The 20,172-nt window shown below is 45.4% G+C and overlaps 1 protein-coding gene across 4 annotated transcripts in view; it reads right to left on the reverse strand.

The window, feature by feature from the left end:
* LOC125887434 (transcription factor SOX-6-like) overlaps nucleotides 1–20,172 on the reverse strand; it is a 142,671-nt gene that overhangs the window by 116,485 nt on the left and 6,014 nt on the right. For all 4 annotated transcript variants that reach the window (XM_049574232.1, XM_049574229.1, XM_049574231.1 and 1 more), the window contains exon 2: nucleotides 6,770–6,839. The gene's annotated coding sequence lies outside the window, so the exon portion shown is untranslated. The remainder of the gene's footprint in view (nucleotides 1–6,769; nucleotides 6,840–20,172) is intronic.

Raw genomic sequence — 20,172 nt, forward strand, 5'->3', positions numbered from 1 at the left:
CTACATGTAGCAGTGTATGTAATGTAATGGTTCCTTCTGTGACGTTAGCATGGCGCTAAATGATTCATCGAGTATCGGAGTAGCTGCTCCTTCGTTTTCTGTTAGTAACTTCAGCTGCAGGTTAACAGTGAGTGTAATTAAAGTTAAAGAAAGTATCCTCACAGACTTTCCTGTGTCGGACTGCAGGTCTCTGACTGATTGATGGTGACAGAGAACAAAGGAGAGGATTATGGGATTGAGTGTGACACACAGCCACAGGTCAGAGGCAGGTTTAGTGTCTAACTGTGATTATGGACGGCCAGGTGTCACCGGAGGACGCAGCCAAAGCCGACACCTCTGTGTTCCCAGTGGGTCACGACTGCTGTTTGTGGAGCTGTGTAGAAGTCTGAGATGTCGACATCATGGAGGTGAACACAGGTGTGTTTGATGATCAGACAGAAGCAGAGGAGGCGGAGCTCTGCAGGCTGATACATCTAAATAAATAAAGTCAAAGCAGTCTCTCCATGTTTCAGCTCTGAAGCTGCTGTCTAAAGTCTGAACAGTCAGGAGGTAATTCATGTCTGAGCAACGGCTCAATTGTCCACTTGTTATCTTGTGAGCTCTGAGGAACATTGTGTGATTAGTTTGAGTCGTGCAGCGTCTTTATCGGCGCAGCCTCTAATTGCTGGACGGCTGGGTTGATTTTGAAGTTAACCAGGAGCGATGTCATCCCTCCGCTCAGCCCACAATGGGCCTCATTGGATTAAGTTCGAGCAGGCTTTGTTAAAAGCTGGTGCAAATCTAATCAAGGAAGAGACCTCAATTATGCTCGCATGTACTTAAACGATCAGATCACTGGGAAAGAAAGGAGGGGGTCAGCCAGCGGAGGAATGCAATCAGCAGCCATTAAGGCCGCTTCATTTTGGCTGATGGCAGCTTTAAACTGAGACGCAGGATTTTTACTGTAATGAGGACACTGTCATTATGAGGAGCTGCTGGTTGGAGTGAAGGAGTCAGGAGGACGGCGTTCACTCAAGAGACGCTGCCTCAGTAACAGGTGTTAGTTTGTGTCTCGACCTTCGCCCTCTCTGACCCGACAGGAAACATTCAAACAGCAGATATCTCAGACTCTCTGGTTTTCTCAGGATGGAGCTCAGCAGGTGAAGATGACCTTCTCTGCAGCGACAGCCTGAGGAAGAGTGGCAGACGTTGTTTGGAAACACACGAATGTGCTGGATCTCCATGATCTAAAGACCAGGTGGGGTCGCCTGTAGCTCTGAGCACAACAGCTGAGATTGACCCTGATGTCTGACCTTTGACCTCTGACCCATGACAGTTAAAACAGGAAGCAATTATCCTGAATGTCAGCGAGTCATTCCTCATCAGGAGCAGACAACAGTTGTCTCTGGACAGGAGAGGGGAAAAGACACGAGCACACACATGTGGAGAGACTGTGTGTGTGTGTGTGTGTGTGTGTGTGTGTGTGTGTGTGTGTGTGTGTGTGTTTAACTCACTGTATCTGGTGTGTTTAATCAGTGTTTAATCAGACCTAATGAGCTGACTGATCACATTCACATCAACTGATAGATAACCCCAGATAGTGTCAGAGTGTAAGAACACAAACATGAGAATAAAAGCACAGAGCAGTGAGATGCTCGTCTGGTGTCAGGACGACTGCAGAGAGCTGTTACTACAGTAGATATGATGGTGGTGTTGAGAGTGCAGTGTCAGAGCTGTGCAGGAGGAATCAATACTTTACTATGGATAATATAAATGCAGCTGAAGATAAATATACGCACAGATACAAATGTAAATACAACTTGTATATTGTAGTAGACTGTCTTTAAAGTAAAACTGCGTTAAATAAGGAATGGTGGAGAATATAAAATGCACAGAGGGTTAAATATGAAATACTGAACACAATATCTAATGAAAACAGTGCAGATTTAATCTCAACAGTCATCTGTCTTCATATTTAGGGTGCACACTGTTTGTCCTCTTTATGGTTAATAAATAAATGCATTACAGATGTCACTGTGTATTATATGTTGAGACGACAGCATATGTTCATCACTTTGACTAAGCCACGCCCCCTCCACCAGCAACGCCAAGATAAACAACACAGCCTCATATTTACATATAACTTATAACATTAGCAAAGTTATCTCAAATTAAACTCTTAAACTTATTTGCTGCTTCACGTCAAGTTACCACACTTTATAAGTTACACATGAAATATCAGGCTGTGTGTTTTACCTGGGAGTTACTGGTGGAGGGGGCGTGGCTTATCCAAACTGGGGCAGGTTATACATGATAATAAACTTTACTGAACGTATTACAGCAGCTCATCAGAGGCAGGGCTCAGTGTAACTGTGAGACACAAACACATTTACTCTCCCTCCAGTTTCAAAGTTTGAGAGCTGCCAGCTCCTCGTGTACGACACTTCACTCTGCTGCCAGCTCCTCCGTTTAGCCCGAGCGCCGTGCACGTCATGTGCTTTTTCTGAAGCATCCGCAGCAACACTGGAGTCGCCGCCATTTCTTTTCATCACACGGTTCATACTTCATCAGAAACTTGTCGTGTGAGGAGCTGATTTTCTGTTCCTGTTAGAGGAACGCTCTCCTCACAGGCAGGGGAAGGAAACTGATGGAGACACGCTGACCTCTCTTCTATTAATCTGCTACATGACATCTGTCCATTCATCAACCACTGACACACTCGCATCAAGTCAGGTAGATGTGTCAGAGCGACACACCTGAGGGTGACTGAGACCTGACAAAAAATATCATCACACCTCATGAATCAATCAAACTTTAGTTTTCATGCTTCTGGAAGTTTGACTCTTATCCAGGCACCTCGTCTGATCCCCAGGAGCATAACCAGTCCCGTCCCTCCGTGTCCCAACACTCTCCACTCCTCTTATTCTCCGTCACCACACCACACAGTTCACCCTCAAACTACCTGACGCCATGATTCCCTGAAAGACTTCATGCTGAAATGTTTGCTGGTTGGAAAACAAGATAACCTGGAAAAGCTTCAGAGAAAGGAATGATGACTGCTCCTCCCTCAGCTGCTGACTCATTACCCACAGATGCTGCAGTGGAGACGACCAGCAGGCACCAGTTGATCACCAGTTGATCACCAGTTGATCACCGACCACCTCAGAGTAGGTGTGAATGTGAGCAGCGGCCTCCGTGTGAAGCCGGCTGCAGCTGCTGAGGAGAGCGCGCGTCTCCTCTCCTCTGGATAAATCAAAGGTTAAAATATAGATGGAGAAGCCGCTCTCCTCCTTCCTCACCCTGCCTCCTCATCAAGCCCGTGCATTACCTCATCAGAGGAGGATCTGCCTAAAGCCGCAGCGGTCACACAACAGACAAAAGCGCTCATCTCCAGGAAGCCGCTGCCGCTGCCTGCGGTTTTGGAGAGAGGAGAAGAGAGGGGAAAAAGTGAGTCAGCCCCACGGCTCCTTTCTTCTCTGTGCCGACGGAGGGATAAACGCAGGGATAAAGCACAGGGGGAGATAATATTTAGAGCAGGCCCCATTTCAAGGGCAATAGAAGAGAGAAAGTGGGGTCTGAGCCTGGGTGGTTTGGGAAGTAGCCACGAGGGTTGGTCTATACTGTTACTGGCAGCGGGCCTGGCACCGTGGATTTATGTGTAAGTGGGGAGGAACCGCCGCTGGCCCGGCCCTGCCTCGCAGCTCCATCAGCCTCTTCAAAGCAAACCAGATGGGCCTCAGACGGGATGTTGATGAGGCATGAGTGTGCAAAACACAAACATGCATGCAGGCAGGCACAAACACAAATAAATTGATACAGACGCAGCCTGGAAAACAACTAAATACATAACACACTAACATATGTACTTGTCACAGATGTGCTGGCGTGCGGGAGCCAATGTGCCGACTCCAAGCGTGGCCGTGGCCGATCGCTCCACTTCTCTTTTCCCACATGAAGCTGCGCACCGCAAACTTGCAAGGCTTTCTGTCCGCTCTGAACATTTCATATGTGTGGACAAATCAGATCAGTCCAGTAAATGTCCAAGCTCAGGAGGACACAATAGCTGACTGTTAGCATGAAGCTAAGTACTGAGAAACCACAGTAAATTTTGTTAGACGCTGCCCATTAGCAGCGCTGATCCGTACTGCGCTGTGACACACTGAAGTTCACATACAAAGCTCCAGTCAAAGAAGAGGACGACATTGTTTCTGAAAACGCCAAACAGGTGACCTCAGTGAGTTCATTAGCTCATTAGCTGACCACAAATCAGCCCAACAGCTGCCTGCTGTCTGCTCACTCTTCTAACTCTGTGCAAATGACTGCCATTACAGCAAACATGCGTAACAACACAGCTCCAGAAATAAGTCCTACTGAAGTCTGTCTCTCAATGTCCGTCTCAGTGCCGCATGTCAGACCACGACTTCACAGGTTCAGTATGAAAATAGCTTCATCTATAAACAGCCCAGGAGCCTCAAGAAAACTGTACCACTACATTATATCTGCATGTTTTATATGTCAGTGTTTCTACAGTGTCAGAGATACGAGATGAGATGAGATGTCATTGGGAGGTGGAGAGGACGGTGGATGGCGTGACACCTGCAGACCCTGTTCCAGACCAACCAGTGTTTTAGTGAGTCATCACTGTGTTTCCAGCGGCGTAGACGTGGGTTTAAATCTGACCCGTCAGTGTAGACAGCAGCGATTGTTCCCCTAAAACCTGGTAGTTTTAGCTAAAACATGATCTTTTCCTGACCATAACCACGATGACCAATAACATGTTCATTTTTAATGCACAAATAAAAATGTGGATCACGTTCTCGAGGCTCTGCTGATGAACACAGTGAAACCAGCATGAACCTGTTTCAGGTCCAGTGATCAGCTTGAACACAATCACACCTCAGCTCCTCTCATCATTAAACACACTTTGTACAGTTGAGCTTTGACTTTGTAAACTCTCCACCAATCAGCAACCACTTCCTCCCAAAGTCTTACGAAACAAAGATAAAATAAATTGTTCCTGTCACGACACGATCGGTTCCCTGTACAGACTCTAACTGTGTTAGGAGGGTCCACTTGTCATCTCACCGCCATATAATTCCATTTGAAAAGCAACTGCATGTTAAAAGACACAATAATGTGATTTCAAGTTTCCAGATGAGCTGATGAAATTAAGGCTGTTTGATGGAATTAAAGGCGAGCCCGAGTGCTCCGGTTTTCCCCAACAATGACACTGTTCCTTTCTTCAGTCGCAGGAAATAAATGTACAAGGCCTGGATTAATTACTGTGATGTTTGTATTATTTTATTGATCTTCAGTCGTAACAATATTGTTTTCAGAGATGTCCATCACCAGACGTCACGCCGGTTGCTCCAGATCAGTGCTTCTCAACGTTTTAGTACCCTTAAATGTAAAATATGTAATTTTCTGCTGGTATGAGCGTCACTGCAGACAGTTTCTCACAGTTACACTGAATAAAGACGTTTCAGGTGTTTGGCACAGCTGCCTCTGATGTTTGCTCAGATCTGATAACTTCAGATTCAGATGTCTGATGATTAAAATCCTTCAAGTTAAAATATATCATTAAAAATGAAAACGTATCATAAAGATGTGGCTTAAAGCAGGATAAAAACTTATGAGAGCTTTTTACAGACAACAACATGCCTGACACATACATGAAGGGGATATGACATCACTGACAGGCGACAGAAACCAAACGATGGTTAGAAAGCTGTTGGAAATGTTCAGGATGATCTCATCAGGATGGTCTCCTTGTTTTTAGACATTTTAATGTGTAAAAGTGACACAATAAATCTTTAAAATGAATCTATGTGTACATGGTGTCAGAGGTCGCATTAATCAGTGTCGGAGCCTTGACCCCCCTGGGTGGGGGCCAAACCTCCAGACTGGGACACAAACAGGATTTACAGGAGCCATAAATCAGCATTTAAAAGTGAAGTCCTGGACCAAGCGGCAGGACACAGATTATCACCTGCAACACAACACTGAAGCCGCTCTGTCCACTCTGTGAGGCCACTTGTTGACCCAGCAGTGACACGGCTCAAGGGCCACTACAGAGGGCCTTAATAAGTATTCTTAAACAGGGGGATTAGCCAGATGGTCCGATGGCTCTTTTCTCCAACCTCTCCCATCTGTACATTTCATGTGTCTCTGCTGAAGCCATCAGCACGGGCCGCCGCCACCTCACCGGCTTCATTTGGGCTAGTGTTACCTCCTCCAGCACGATCTGACTCCAGATACAATCTTTATTGCTCACACAGAGAGAGTCCATTAAAAGGCGTACTGTAGGTCGCGGCGCTGAAAGCTTCCTGGAGTGATGCCTGCGAGACACTTTAAAAGACCCCTTTCTTCACCCGCACTGAAAGCTGCTATTGAGGGCGCACAGGGCAGAATACTAACCCGAGAGCAGCGCTGCATTCGCTGGGAAACAAATCAAAAGTGTTCTGTATGTGCCGCTGGACTAACACGGACCAACACACACATATATAACACACACACACATAACACACTCTGCTAAGACAACTGCTGCTGCAAAACGTTCAATGTTCAAACTTCAGCAAGTGTCGCTGCGTTTTGCTTCAAGTAAAAAAACAATCACGTTTCTCTATGAACACTAATAATCTTACTATTATCTGACTATTTGTTGGAGGCATCATCGTCATCATCATCATCAGAGTCATCAGAGTCATCCAGAGTGCCAAACAAAGGCAAAAATTACACACACACACACACACACACACACTCTGACAGAAGATATTAATATCACACTTACAGAAATGAGAGACTTCAGCTCCGACACCCTCTTCTCACTTGTGGATGATTTTAAAATTCATGAACGTCACCTGGAAAAGAGGAAAACATCAGAACATCATTATTACCATGTTTCATCATCATCATCATCATCATCATCAGTTAAAGGTACACTTCACCCAAATCACTGACTTAAATCTCGTGGTATCTACACATACAGATCGTTTGGATTCATCTGTCCAGGTCGTCTTTCTCACATTTCTTCCTCTGACACCACAAAGGGAATTTCATTCTATAGTCACAGCTTTCACTCAATGTGTCTTCATACAACAGCTCGTATCTAACAAATTAGTTCCTCATGAATGACATCGTCACTTTACAAACTTCATGTAAAGTTACGTAGGTTCGGTTTAGAAAAAGAAACATGGTGAGGACAAACCTCATGAACTGCGCTGTCACATCAAGTACCAAATGTAAAGTTACCCACTAAAGGTGAAGTTATGTACGTAACACAAAGTTATTTTTAGGAAAGTAAAGTTAAATAAAAGTTCGATTTATGAAAAGAAATATGAGGACGAACTTTAAATCAACTCAGTGTTCACTTGGTTTCAGCTGAATTATCACCAATGTTGTCACGTTACATAGTTAATGCAAAGTTTTGTGGGTTATCTTTGGGCAAGTAAAGTTACGTTGATTAAGTTTAGGAAAAGTGGTGATGACATATCTTATAATAACTGAAAGCTTCTTGGTCTCGCTCAGGACACAAACAACATCTCCTGGAGGACAGTCCTGTGTTTGTTTGACCCAACAACCACCCCGACCTTCCTTCTTACTATGTACTTTCTTCTTTACCCCCATCAATGCTTTGGTCCCATGATCACATGGTCACATGATCACATGGTCACATGGTCGCAGCCTCTCTGACTTCATGGGTAACACACAGATTCTGGTGTCACATCTATTTGTAGCTGTAACATATCTGTTTGTAGCTGTAACACACCTCTTTGTGGCTGTAACACATCTATTTGTAGCTGTAACATATCTGTTTGTGGCTGTAACACATCTATTTGTAGCTGTAACATATCTGTTTGTAGCTGTAACACATCTGTTTGTAGCTGTAACACATCTATTTGTGGCTGTAACACACCTCTTTGTGGTTGTAACATATCTGTTTGTAGCTGTAACACATCTGTTTGTAGCTGTAACACACCTCTTTGTGGCTGTAACACATCTATTTGTAGCTGTAACATATCTGTTTGTAGCTGTAACACATCTGTTTGTAGCTGTAACACATCTATTTGTGGCTGTAACACACCTCTTTGTGGTTGTAACATATCTGTTTGTAGCTGTAACACATCTGTTCATAGCTGTAACACATCTATTTGTAGCTGTAACATACCTCTTTGTGGCTGTAACACATCTATTTGTAGCTGTAACATATCTGTTTGTAGCTGTAACACACCTCTTTGTGGCTGTAACACATCTATTTGTAGCTGTAACATATCTGTTTGTAGCTGTAACACATCTGTTTGTAGCTGTAACACATCTATTTGTGGCTGTAACACACCTCTTTGTGGCTGTAACATCTGTTTGTAGCTGTAACACATCTGTTTGTAGCTGTAACACATCTGTTCATAGCTGTAACACACCTCTTTGTAGCTGTAACACATCTATTTGTAGCTGTAACACACCTCTTTGTGGCTGTAACACATCTATTTGTAGCTGTAACACATCTGTTCATAGCTGTAACACATCTATTTGTAGCTGTAACATACCTCTTTGTGGCTGTAACACATCTATTTGTAGCTGTAACATATCTGTTTGTAGCTGTAACACACCTCTTTGTGGCTGTAACACATCTATTTGTAGCTGTAACATATCTATTTGTAGCTGTAACACACCTCTTTGTGGCTGTAACACATCTGTTTGTAGCTGTAACACATCTATTTGTAGATGTAACACACCTCTTTGTGGCTGTAACACATCTGTCCGTGGCTGTAACACATCTGTTCATAGCTGTAACACACCTCTTTGTAGCTGTAACACATCTGTTTGTAGCTATAACACATCTGTTTGTAGCTGTAACACATCTCTTTGTGGTTTTGTGTTTCTCATGTTTGTGTCTCATGGTTGTTTTGCCTCTTCTTGCACTTATTTGTGTCTCGTTGCAGAATCTTTGCATCTCTTTGTGGTCAGTTTGAATCTTTTCCTGATTTGTACGTGTTAATTTGAGTGACATTTTGCAAGTGAGGGTCAGGCGACCCCCCTCACACTGTAGCCTACATACATCTAATCCATCTACATATGTATGAACAGTCCATGAGAATGGCCTGACTGTAACGACTTTCTACCAGAGACGCAGGAACAGACACAGAGAGATGTTGCTGTTATATTTTCACAAACTTTAATTGTTTTATTTTAACAGAGGTCTCAAATCTTGGAAAAGTAAAACCAAACCGATCTTCGCAGCTTCCTGCCACAGAAGGTGAGTGATGTGTAGTTTTGGGTGAACTGACCCTTTAGAGGATGAGTGTGTCACCCTCCACATCAGGATACATTTTAATGGACGCTGAACAAATTCTCGTCCCTCCAACAGATTGTGGTTTTGACAAAGTATCTGGATGGAGCAGTTTTTTGGCGCCCGGTGAACGCTGCGTGGACCCTCCTGAGGTCCCCGTGTGGTGGACGTTACAGACTGAACAGAGGTCCAGTGTGGAGTCCACGGCAGAGCCAACAGAGGATCAGTTTGTTTCTCACACTGCACAAACATCGACACACACACACACACACACACCGCCACGCTAATGAAGGACAAACAGCGTGATTCTCACACGCAGCTTTGAAGTCTTAATACAGTCGGTGGTGCCTGATATTTTCTGTCAGAAATTGATCCCATTGAGAGCGCCGCTCGTCAGATGGACAGATAATCATTGGTGGGCTGCTGCTTTAAATACACCGCTGACCTGAGGTCAGCCTGATCACACACTCACACGCTACAGCCGGGGTCACAGGAAACAGATCACTGCATCAAACAGGTCAAACTGCCGATGGACGACTTTGAAGGTTCAGGACGGGACCGCCCCCACTCAGAGAGGATGATGGGAGCTGGAGTCTTAACTGAGACTGGGAGGCTGCGTCCACACAGACACACCACAGCAGCATCCCTGACATTATGACAGCGCCTTAACGCAATATCTAAGCTGTACAAAGAGCGGAACACAAACACGCCTTTGATTCTACAATTTGAGGCTAATTGAGAACAATGAAGAAAAAAGCAAAGACGGTATGTGTGTGTGTGATCTTTTATTCATGTCTTTAATCAACCAAATGATTTTCTCTCTTCCAACTGTTTTTCCTCTCAGGACACAATTAAGACCAGTTCTGCCTCAAACAGCTCAAACGCTCCAACACTTCTTCTTCTGATAATAATAATGAGAACAAATAGTGTGTGAGAAACATTTCTGTTAGATACTAGCTCTTGTGTCTCCTCAGTGTGAGAGGCAGAATCAGCCAATAACAGCTGAAGAAGCCGAGGACTCTGAAAACCACCTTTTCAACGGAGCGCCATTCACACTCGGTGGCACTTGCTGACCCGTCTGAACACGTTCCAGATGTCTGCAGAACCAGTTCTTCTGTTTCTTCTCCCCCTCTCTTCCCTCCATTCCTCACACACACGCCCTGCCACTCATCTGCAGATGGCAGATCTGACACCTGGAGGATGCTGGGTAATCACAGAGACAGCTGGCTGCCCAGCAGAGGAGAGCTGCTGCAACACACACACACACACACACACACACACACACACACACACACACATGTTCTGTCACACACACACACTCAGCCTCGTGTGCAGGCGGACACTGACGTTCACACAACATGAACCCTGTATAGAACAGCCCATTCACTCCTGCACACACACACACACATAGATGTTTATGTATGTGAACACACTGCTGCGTTTAAGGTGCATTAACCCTTTGGTGACATCAGGGTGCAGGGTCGATCAGAATAACTCCGTCTAGAGTGATCAGAAGTTTGATCAGTGATGCTGACTGTGCTGACTGTGTGCAGCACTTTGACACGCTGCAGTCACTGAGGGTGCAGCTCAAGACTTCATAAATATAGATTTCAATACCTGCCCCTGCAGATTCTCAGGATCCTACATGAGCACATTAACCCTCTGAGAGCTGCATCAAACAGGACTGCTCTACGTGTTCCTACAAAAAGTAACGCACTAAAAATCGTGCATATTCCTCTAAATGATGAGCTGCTACTTCATGTATTCTGCAAGGCTGTGATCATGTGACCAATTAGCTGACAGAGTAAAGATGGAAGTGATCCTGAACGGTCGAGTCAGGATCACTCTGAGTCATTGTGAAGTACGATGTCACCTTGTTTCTTTTCCTAAACCGAACCTCTGTCACATGACGTTAATTACATAACTTACATTAGGTTAACGACATGACGTCATTCGTGGGGCACTGGTTTGTCAGATATCATACCGACTGTTGTGTTAGGATTCGTTAAACATCCAGACATATTAAAACTTTGTGTTTTAAACTGAGGCCTCAGAATTTTGTAGGCGGAGACAAAGAAAGATCCAAAGTGTGTTGGGACGATAGCTGAGTGTGGGCACCTGACTCATATCATCACAGTATGATCACGTTGTGCTGCTGTTTTATAAAACTGATAAGTTCACGAGTGACTCCGGCAACAGCTGTAGATTTTTTGGGGGGACGCAGGAGACACGTCCTCCTCATTATTTAGAACATGTTCATTTGTCTCCCCCGATAAAAACGTTGAAGTCGTAGATGACTTTTATTTTGACTGAACTAAAAGACATTTACACTGTAAATTTAAGTAGAAACAGGTCAAACTGGTGCAGAGAAACCCAGCAGAATGTGAGAAGTGTTTGATGACAGATGACACACAGACCTCCTCAGAGGAGGAGCTGACATCAGAGACCCGGCTATAAACCATCCCAGGCTCCTCCTGACAACTGCAGGAAGTAACAGCTACCTTTTTGGCTCACTGTCCAACTACTGTATAAATGGCACATGTTACTCTGCCACTGAGCCAGACACAGAAAAAACACCTGTTTGATAAAGAAACCAAAAGCTGAGTCTGAGTGAAGCTGTGACGTCACAGCGTTACAGGAGAGGAAAGAGATCCATGCAGGACAAGGAGATCCACTGTGAGATCCACTATGTCCACTCAGAGCGACGCCTGCACCTGAACAATGAACACACACACTGACACAACTAAATATGCACAGTCCCAAATGTTGTCTTGTTGCAGCTGTCAGGGCCACTTGTGCCAACGCGGACACGCTGCAGCCAGAACAATGAGACTCTATGAGACAGAAGCTGTGTGAATGAGCTCTGCACCACATGAGGCTCTGCGCTGCCACTTCCATGTCCGCACCATGGGAAACAGCTCATCATCATATGGACAATTAAACCACATTCAGCTTCACTCGACCCAGAAATGATCAGTTTATAGGACACGCTGTCTGTCAGAGGACAGCCGGCCGAGCTGGACACGCTGTCTGTCTAAGACATGACATGACATGACATGACATGACATGATACCAGACATGATATCTGATCACATTTAAGGCAACAGGTTGTTTTATTTTCAGTCCCTGATGAGTGGTGCCACAAAGACCGGGGCAGGGCCGAAACCAGCATGTTCAGTGCCCAGGGTGGTGCCTGTGTCACCTATAGGAAGATTCACCACTGGACCAGGCTGTGTTCAAGATAGTTTGTCTTTCCGATTGGCCACACTCAATACATGACATCATAGAGAGGATCAAAATTAAGTCATCTGTCAAATGGATGTGATGGTGACCTCTCTCAAGCCCCTTTCACGCTTCCTGTTCAAGGCAGGAATTATTCTGCCTCGGTATTCTTTAAAAAAAGGTACGATCATGGAATGATGGACAGAGTTGTCTCATCTTTAGGCCGGCAGCAGAGGAAGTTACAGGACTAAAACGATGTCTGTATGACCAGGACGGTTTGCAAGGACGGAATCATGGATGGCACAGCTGTAACATTTTGACAGTGTGGTATGTGTGTGTGTGACCCGCTGAGGGAGACTTAAAAAGCAGCTGTTAGCAGTTAGCAGTTAACTCATAGAAGAAGAACAGCAGCTGTTAGCAGTTAGCAGCTAACTCATAGCAGAAGAACAGCAGCTGTTAGCAGTTAGCAGCTAACTCATAGCAGAAGAACAGCTGCTGTTAGCAGTTAGTGGTTAACTCAAAGGAGAAGGACAGTAGCTGGTAGCAGTTAGCAGCTAACTCATAGCAGAAGAACAGCTGCTGTTAGCAGTTAGTGGTTAATTCAAAGAAGAAGGACAGTAGCTGTTCGCAGTTAGCAGCTAACTCAAAGAAGAAGAACAGCAGCTGTTAGCAGTTAGCAGTTAACTCATAGAAGAAGAACAGCAGCTGTTAGCAGTTAGCAGCTAACTCATAGCAGAAGAACAGCTGCTGTTAGCAGTTAGTGGTTAACTCAAAGGAGAAGGACAGTAGCTGGTAGCAGTTAGCAGCTAACTCAAAGAAGAAGAACAGCTGCTGTTAGCAGTTAGTGGTTAATTCAAAGAAGAAGGACAGTAGCTGTTCGCAGTTAGCAGCTAACTCAAAGAAGAAGAACAGCAGCTGTTAGCAGTTAGCAGCTAACTCAAAGAAGAGGAACAGCAGCTGTTAGCAGTTAGCAGCTAACTCAAACAATGAGGTCCAGGAGCTCCTTACTCTCGGAGCAGAGGACGAGATCAGTTGCCATATAACAGGGACGCTAAATGATTGTTATTGACATGTGATGTCATTGTTATTGTTTATAAAGAGCTGCTGACACGTATGTTATAGGTCACACTAGAGGCCAACGCTGTTGTGTTACATGTCACATCTCTCTTGATTGTGTGATGTCATCATACTGTCTGACATCACACCCTGGAGCCACACGATGCCGCCGTCGTTTGGTTCTGTGTAAAGACAGGATGCTGTAGAGGCTCTATGGCACCGTCTCTGTGTGAAAAGGACTCCAGACGATCTGTTCCTGAAGGTGTTGATGATGTTAAAGTTGTTTGTATGTGTGACATAAACAGAGGTGGTTCAGAAAAAAGAGAGTTGAAACCCTGCCTCCTTCTTCACCCGGTCAGTCTCCACCTGAAGTGGGCGTGTCTGTGGATGTAGGGGGTTCAGAGACTGTTTGAGAGTCCAACCAACACCCTGAGCTGTGAACACTGGAGAGTGTTTGATGGGACAAAGTGCAGAACTTTGATGTTGTGTGTGCTTTGGTTCAGGCTGATAAAGGACTTGCTAAAGGTGGGGGACCAATAATGTCTGCGTCTAAATGTTGTGCGGTGACGTTGATAAAACAGACATGGCTGCAGATATGCATGTGGGTGGGCAAACTGCTGCTCACTACACCTTTACTAACGAGTGGAGGGACGGACGGGATGTTTGCATGAGTGAAAAGCTTTTGTGTTTCCTTGACAAAGGAGCGAGGTGAACACCAGAGAGTGACAACATGTATTCTCCTCTGAGTGGCTGTTAACATGAAATATTACTGAAGTAAAGGGCAGGAGGGAGGGGGAGGGGTGGAAGGGGCAAGCGCCGGCACATACATCTAAACCTCGCCCCTCTGCTCACCATGCCGAAGAGATTACATTATGACGCTCACCATTGTCCCGCTTCTTCAAGACAAAGCCTGTTCCACTGTGCAAACAGCACGCCTTGGAAAGATTGTAAAAACAAGAGGTGAATGTCAAAGGCTGCAGTGAAAAGGGTCTCTGCCTTCTTTTGTCAGGCTGCTAAGGTATGCACAAACACATCGCTGCGTGACACAGAAGAAAGGACGGCCTTGTGAGGGAAGGAGCCAGAAAAAGTTGGAGCGTCTTCTCATGAAAAGGCCGATACCGTGAGAAGTCGCCTGCCTGACTCCTGGCTCTATAGAAAACCCCCTCCACAAGTGTTTGGATGTAAGACCCCCAAAACACACACAACACAGGCCTGGAGGGACGACACTCACTCAGCTCAACCTTTTTGTTTCCAGTGAAAAATAAAACAAAGAAAAACTGAAATAAGATTTTCATCAGGAAAGTAAATTCTCTTCATTTGCTGCAAAGTGATATCAGATGTATGAAGAGTGTCCCAGCCTGAAGTCACGACCCAAACAAGGCTTTAACTGTCAGGGGCAATAATGAGGGCGACCTCGGCTCCCTCTAATTTACAAGGCCAGCGCCAGCCTGTAATTAATTGCTGCGTGCATAAATGTAAATGAGTCCACTGGGGAAGCAGAGGGAGGAAAAAAAAACGGCTGTCAGGCCAATATTCCAGCAGGGAGCAATCTGCGAGAGAGGGAAATGATTTAGAGGACAGCGCACAAATCTGCTGCTGAATGTGAGGGGAGGCTCCACGCCACGGAGCGGGAACGGTTAACGAAAAAAAAAACTGTGGTGGCGATAAATATCAAATGTTTTATTTGAACCTGCTGCAGATCTACAGTCTGTGTTCATCACAGAAACATACAGTTTATGTCATCTGTCCAAACTCAGACTCTCCTCTCTGCTCCCACTCTGTTGGGTTTTTAAAGAGTTAATGTACATTTCATTTTAAAGCTACAAACACTGTCTGAAGATCAGGACTCTATTTCTTATGTCTGTGTGTATTTTGCTGCTGTGTCTGAAACACACATGACTCTCTTATTACTGATGTGAGGCTGAGGTCCACAAAACCCCTTCAGTTTGTTCCTTCAGTCTGACACTGGGAACATCCTGGCACATAAAAGCACAGTAGGATCATTAATAGGAAACAGACTTTGTTAGGTTCAGGCATCCAGCCTCACACAGTCCCAATCATAAACTGACTTCAGGTCAGATTTATAACGCAAAATCCTTTCCTCATCATGAAGTGTGTCCGTCAGGTTCTCAGGAAGCCTGATTTTCTCCTTCGTCTCCATAAACTCAGACATGTTAAAATTCAGGTGGAGTCGGATGGACTTTATCTTTGTGTCCAAACTACTTGAAGCGATCCCTTAAAAGAACACTGTACAAACAAAATGGCCACCTGTAAATCAGCCAGTCACATTTTTATCACATGTCTCCACAGGAAACTGCAACATATTGATTTACTGATTGATTGGGGATCAACTTTAAGAACAGCCAAACTGCATCAACCCATGAGTTTACAGAGTCACACAGCTGGAACAGAACGATCCAGTCGGGACAACATCACAGTTTAAAAGTGAAACTGATCTTTGAAGCTCCAACACTGAGGTTATTTTAGTGTTTGTGAAGTGACTGGATCGTTCTGTACCAGCTGTGTGAGCGTCTATAAACTGATGATTCCTGATCAATCAATGGATCAATATGTTCACAGTTTTCTGTGGAGACATGAGAGAAGCTTCCCTCATGAGTTTAAGGTAACACGACGTGACTGAGTGTTGAACAGACGCTCGTTCTGTGGCTGAAAGGTTCCTTTAAAATACCTGCTTTGGTTCCACAGTCATAGCTGATGGTCACCTCCACCATCCTCCATCAGCTCCACCTCAGCGTCTCAGCATCACACCATCCTCCATCAGCTCCACCTCAGCATCACACCATCCTCCATCAGCTCCACCTCCCAGTGTCACAGTCAGCTCACATGCACATGATGAGAAACGCGTCACTTTACAGAAGTTGATATGAAATCTTTGTAGAAACGACACCAACGTGTTTTTTGTTTTCTTTCTGGTGATGGTGCTGCTCCGCCCTCATCCTGTAACTTCTCCTCCAGCTGCCAGAACAACTGCACGATGACAAAGAGCTCATGAAATCAAAGAGCGTCAGGCAGAAGAAACATGTCATCATTCATTGTAGCTACAGTCTCAGCTCTCATTCATAAACGCGCGCGCGCGCGCGCGTGTGTGTGTGTGTGTGTGTGTGTGTGTGTGTGTGCACTGAGAACAAACAGGCACACACACCATTGTCCAATGTGAGGTAAACACACGTGAAGTGTTTCAGAGTGGTCACACACACACACACACACACACACACACACACACAGCGGGCCCTGCAGCAGCCACAATAGCGTCTTTATGACATAAGCTCCTTTTCACTGCAGCGCTGCACAAAGGCAAATGAGATTTTTCCTATAGCAGGCGTCCAGCAATAACAGCTGACATCACAGGCCGGCCTACGTATGTTTCCCATATTAAAGAGGGAGACGCAGAGTGAGACTACACAGTCTGCTGAGGCAGCGATTTTCACTCCTACAGGGACCCCTCCACCGCAGGGGCCGCTGTGGCAGAGGGCCACTTTATTCAGTTACACACCGGCCGCCAGCCAACACAAACACACCTCCTCTAACAATACAGCCGCACTGTCGACCTGCTTCAAACGCCGTCTCCTCTCAGGCTGACACCAGGACACGAGGTGAACATCAGACCCTGAACACGCCGACACGTGGGAGCGCAGACACAGCTCTGCTACCACCAGGTGTGTCTCGCCCTCTGGAACAAATGTCAGCAGGCGGCGGTGCTGCCATACACCCACCCACCCATCTCGCCATCCACCCTGCTATCTACAGTGTGTTGGATGACGTGGCGGAAACCTGAGGTCTGAGCCCAGTCAGCTGGATATCCGAGCCAGCGCCGCTCCTCCACACACCCCGTCATCACCCAACACCACGCTCCACACTTCTGCTAATCCACCAGCATGTACAGAACATAGCACACCATGTAGAGACACACATAAGCCAGGAGCGTGTCAGGAGCATGTCATTTATGAACACGTTCCCAGGCACCGTATAGCCCTGGGAACGCCATGACACCAGGAATGAACCTTATGTGTGTGTCTCTCACAGCGAGCTGTCCGTCAGGCGCTTCATTTCTATTCTGAGATGCAGCAGATACACAGCTCCGTCTCTTTTTTATCTCTCCCTCACCACTATCTCATCATGACAACGGCTCGATTAAAGACTTCTTCTTTACGGCCTGGAAACCATGGCAACGCCCTGCGTAGACAAGCTGGACGACGACCACATTATGTTGGCCCTCACTACTTCACCACAGGGTCATTTCAGAGGCCTCGCACCCGAACCCCGCGGCCACGCCCCATTACTCCAAACCACTACGAGCGGTAAAGTGAAGGTTAGCCAGGCGGCTCAGAGGAGGAGCAGGAAGTACATCAGCTCCATGCTCGGTCGGATCTGTTTGAACTCTGAAGTCATTATTAATGTGAGAACCACGCCAAACAAACAAAGACTCCTCTGAAGGTCAGTCTCTGTCGTCTCCAACAAAACTACAACAATAAAAACTTCATCAGCTTCATTCTTGAAGGGGAACTACGCCCATTTTCAAAACTCATACATGTGATGCCTGTGGTCAGAGACCGTCCAAAACTATCAGTAAACACAAACATCTCATCCTGCTGAAGCTCAGATCAGTGATGTCATAGATTATAAAGACTGCAGCTGCTCTGTCGACACACTGAGCTGAGACACTACGACACAATAACACTCCATCAGTGTCTGTGGAGTAGCTCCAGGTCTGTACACCTGATGACATCACAGCTTTGAGACAGACAGGAGCTCATGATTGAGAAATTCTGCGCCTGACTCCGCCCACCGCCGCTGCTGTGTTCACATTGTTATGATGTCATTATATATCAGAGCTCTGATGAGAATTTGTTGAAGATTTGTTCCATCTGACTCAGATCTTTATTTTAGGTGTCATGAGTTCGCTCTACACGGAGTTTTCACTTGTTCCTTCTGCTGAACCGTCCGACACATCAGACACTGATTGGCTTTTCAGTTTGTGTCGTAACAAACCCAGCTGCTTGCCGTACGATTGACTCTCAGGTTTTAGGAGAGCGCACAGACATTGCCCCCTTCAGGAGAGGAATGTGTAAACACCTCAAAAGTGCCAAAGGCTGCACAGATATACGAGTCAGTGTCAACAAGGTCGGACATTTTAGGGGACTGAAACATGGAGAGGGACAGCACAGACATCATGTAAAGGGTAGATTTAATAAGATCTATTAATTGGTGACCATGTAAACGTCACGCAGCAGAAATGAACTAAGTAAAATCATAACATCATAAATGACTTCAACAAAGGGAGAAAATATTCTTCTATAAACTTTTATACTGAATCAGAACACAGAGGAGATTAAAAGGGGCAGTCCACCAACTTTATGAGGAGTAACGTCTGAGACAATGACCCTGATGACATCATAGTGATGTCATCAGGGTTTTAACAGACAGCCTGTGTTATATACTGGGCGTGTGACAGATGCGGACATCAATCAGGATCTGATGAAAAGACACCACTGAGTTGCATCGTGCTGTCATCAGTTCAAAATGTGTTTCGTAGGTTTGAACATTTTTTGGAGCTCAACCGAAACAGTTAAAGTCGCAGTGATGTCATCTGAGCGTCAGCTGCTTCGATTTGGACCATCTGTTCAGTAACGTGTCCCTCACATGTCCAACACTAAATGTTTGGATGCTAACGATGAAACAAATGGCGCTACTCCTCTTCTAAACAACCGTCACGGTGAAGGTTACACGCCCTCTTTTTCCTCCGCAGGCTTTTATCTCCTCCAGATACTTGAACTTACTCTGCGTCCTTGTTTCCAACGTCAGGCTGTTTATTAAATTCAATGAGTCATGTTCAATAGAAAGCAGCGTCTCTCCCCCTCTGCTAAATGATGTGACAGTACTGTCAGCTCTGTTTCTTTGTGTGTGTGTGTGTGTGTGTGTGTGTGTGTGCGTGTGCATGGGAACAGATCAGGAGGCCTTTTCCTCGCCACAAATATTCCAGCACATATCTTTTTATTTTCCGTCCTTGAACAGACTTACTGGTGCTGAAGTTGGACTCAAAATCTTTGTCAACAGCAGGTGAAGTGAAAAATTAAATTCACAAGCCAAGCAGCCGAGAGATTCCTACAACATTAGCATGAGAGTTTTTTTTATTAAAACATAGAGCAAATAACTTCTTCTCCTGTTTGTTTTAACCTGCGGGGAGTGCCAGAGGGGTGGGGTTTATGAGAGCCAGCTGGGCTGTCACTCACACAATAGATGAGCAAATGTTCCTTCAAACACTTCAATTCAATTGTCAAAACTTTGAGGCTCTGGTATTATCTTATAGATCAAACCCCACCCATCTGGATCTCAAGCAGGATCAAGGTATTTGCTCACGACAGCCGCCGTCCCGTATTGACTCACTGCATCACGTTAAGCACACTGCAGGCTGTTATTGTAGTCACGAGTCATCTCAGGGCATTCACTCCCAATATTCACATCAGCCAGCACACACTCAACGTCTCTGAACGTCTGTCCTCACTTCCATCAGAGGACACACTGGCAGGACAACAGGACAGACACATGACACATTCCTGTCTCTGTAACACCATCAGGAGCAGAGTGATCACCAAAGATTCAGTGACTGA

Source organism: Epinephelus fuscoguttatus, linkage group LG4 (assembly GCF_011397635.1).
Source record: "Epinephelus fuscoguttatus linkage group LG4, E.fuscoguttatus.final_Chr_v1".
NCBI lineage: Eukaryota > Metazoa > Chordata > Actinopteri > Perciformes > Serranidae > Epinephelus > Epinephelus fuscoguttatus.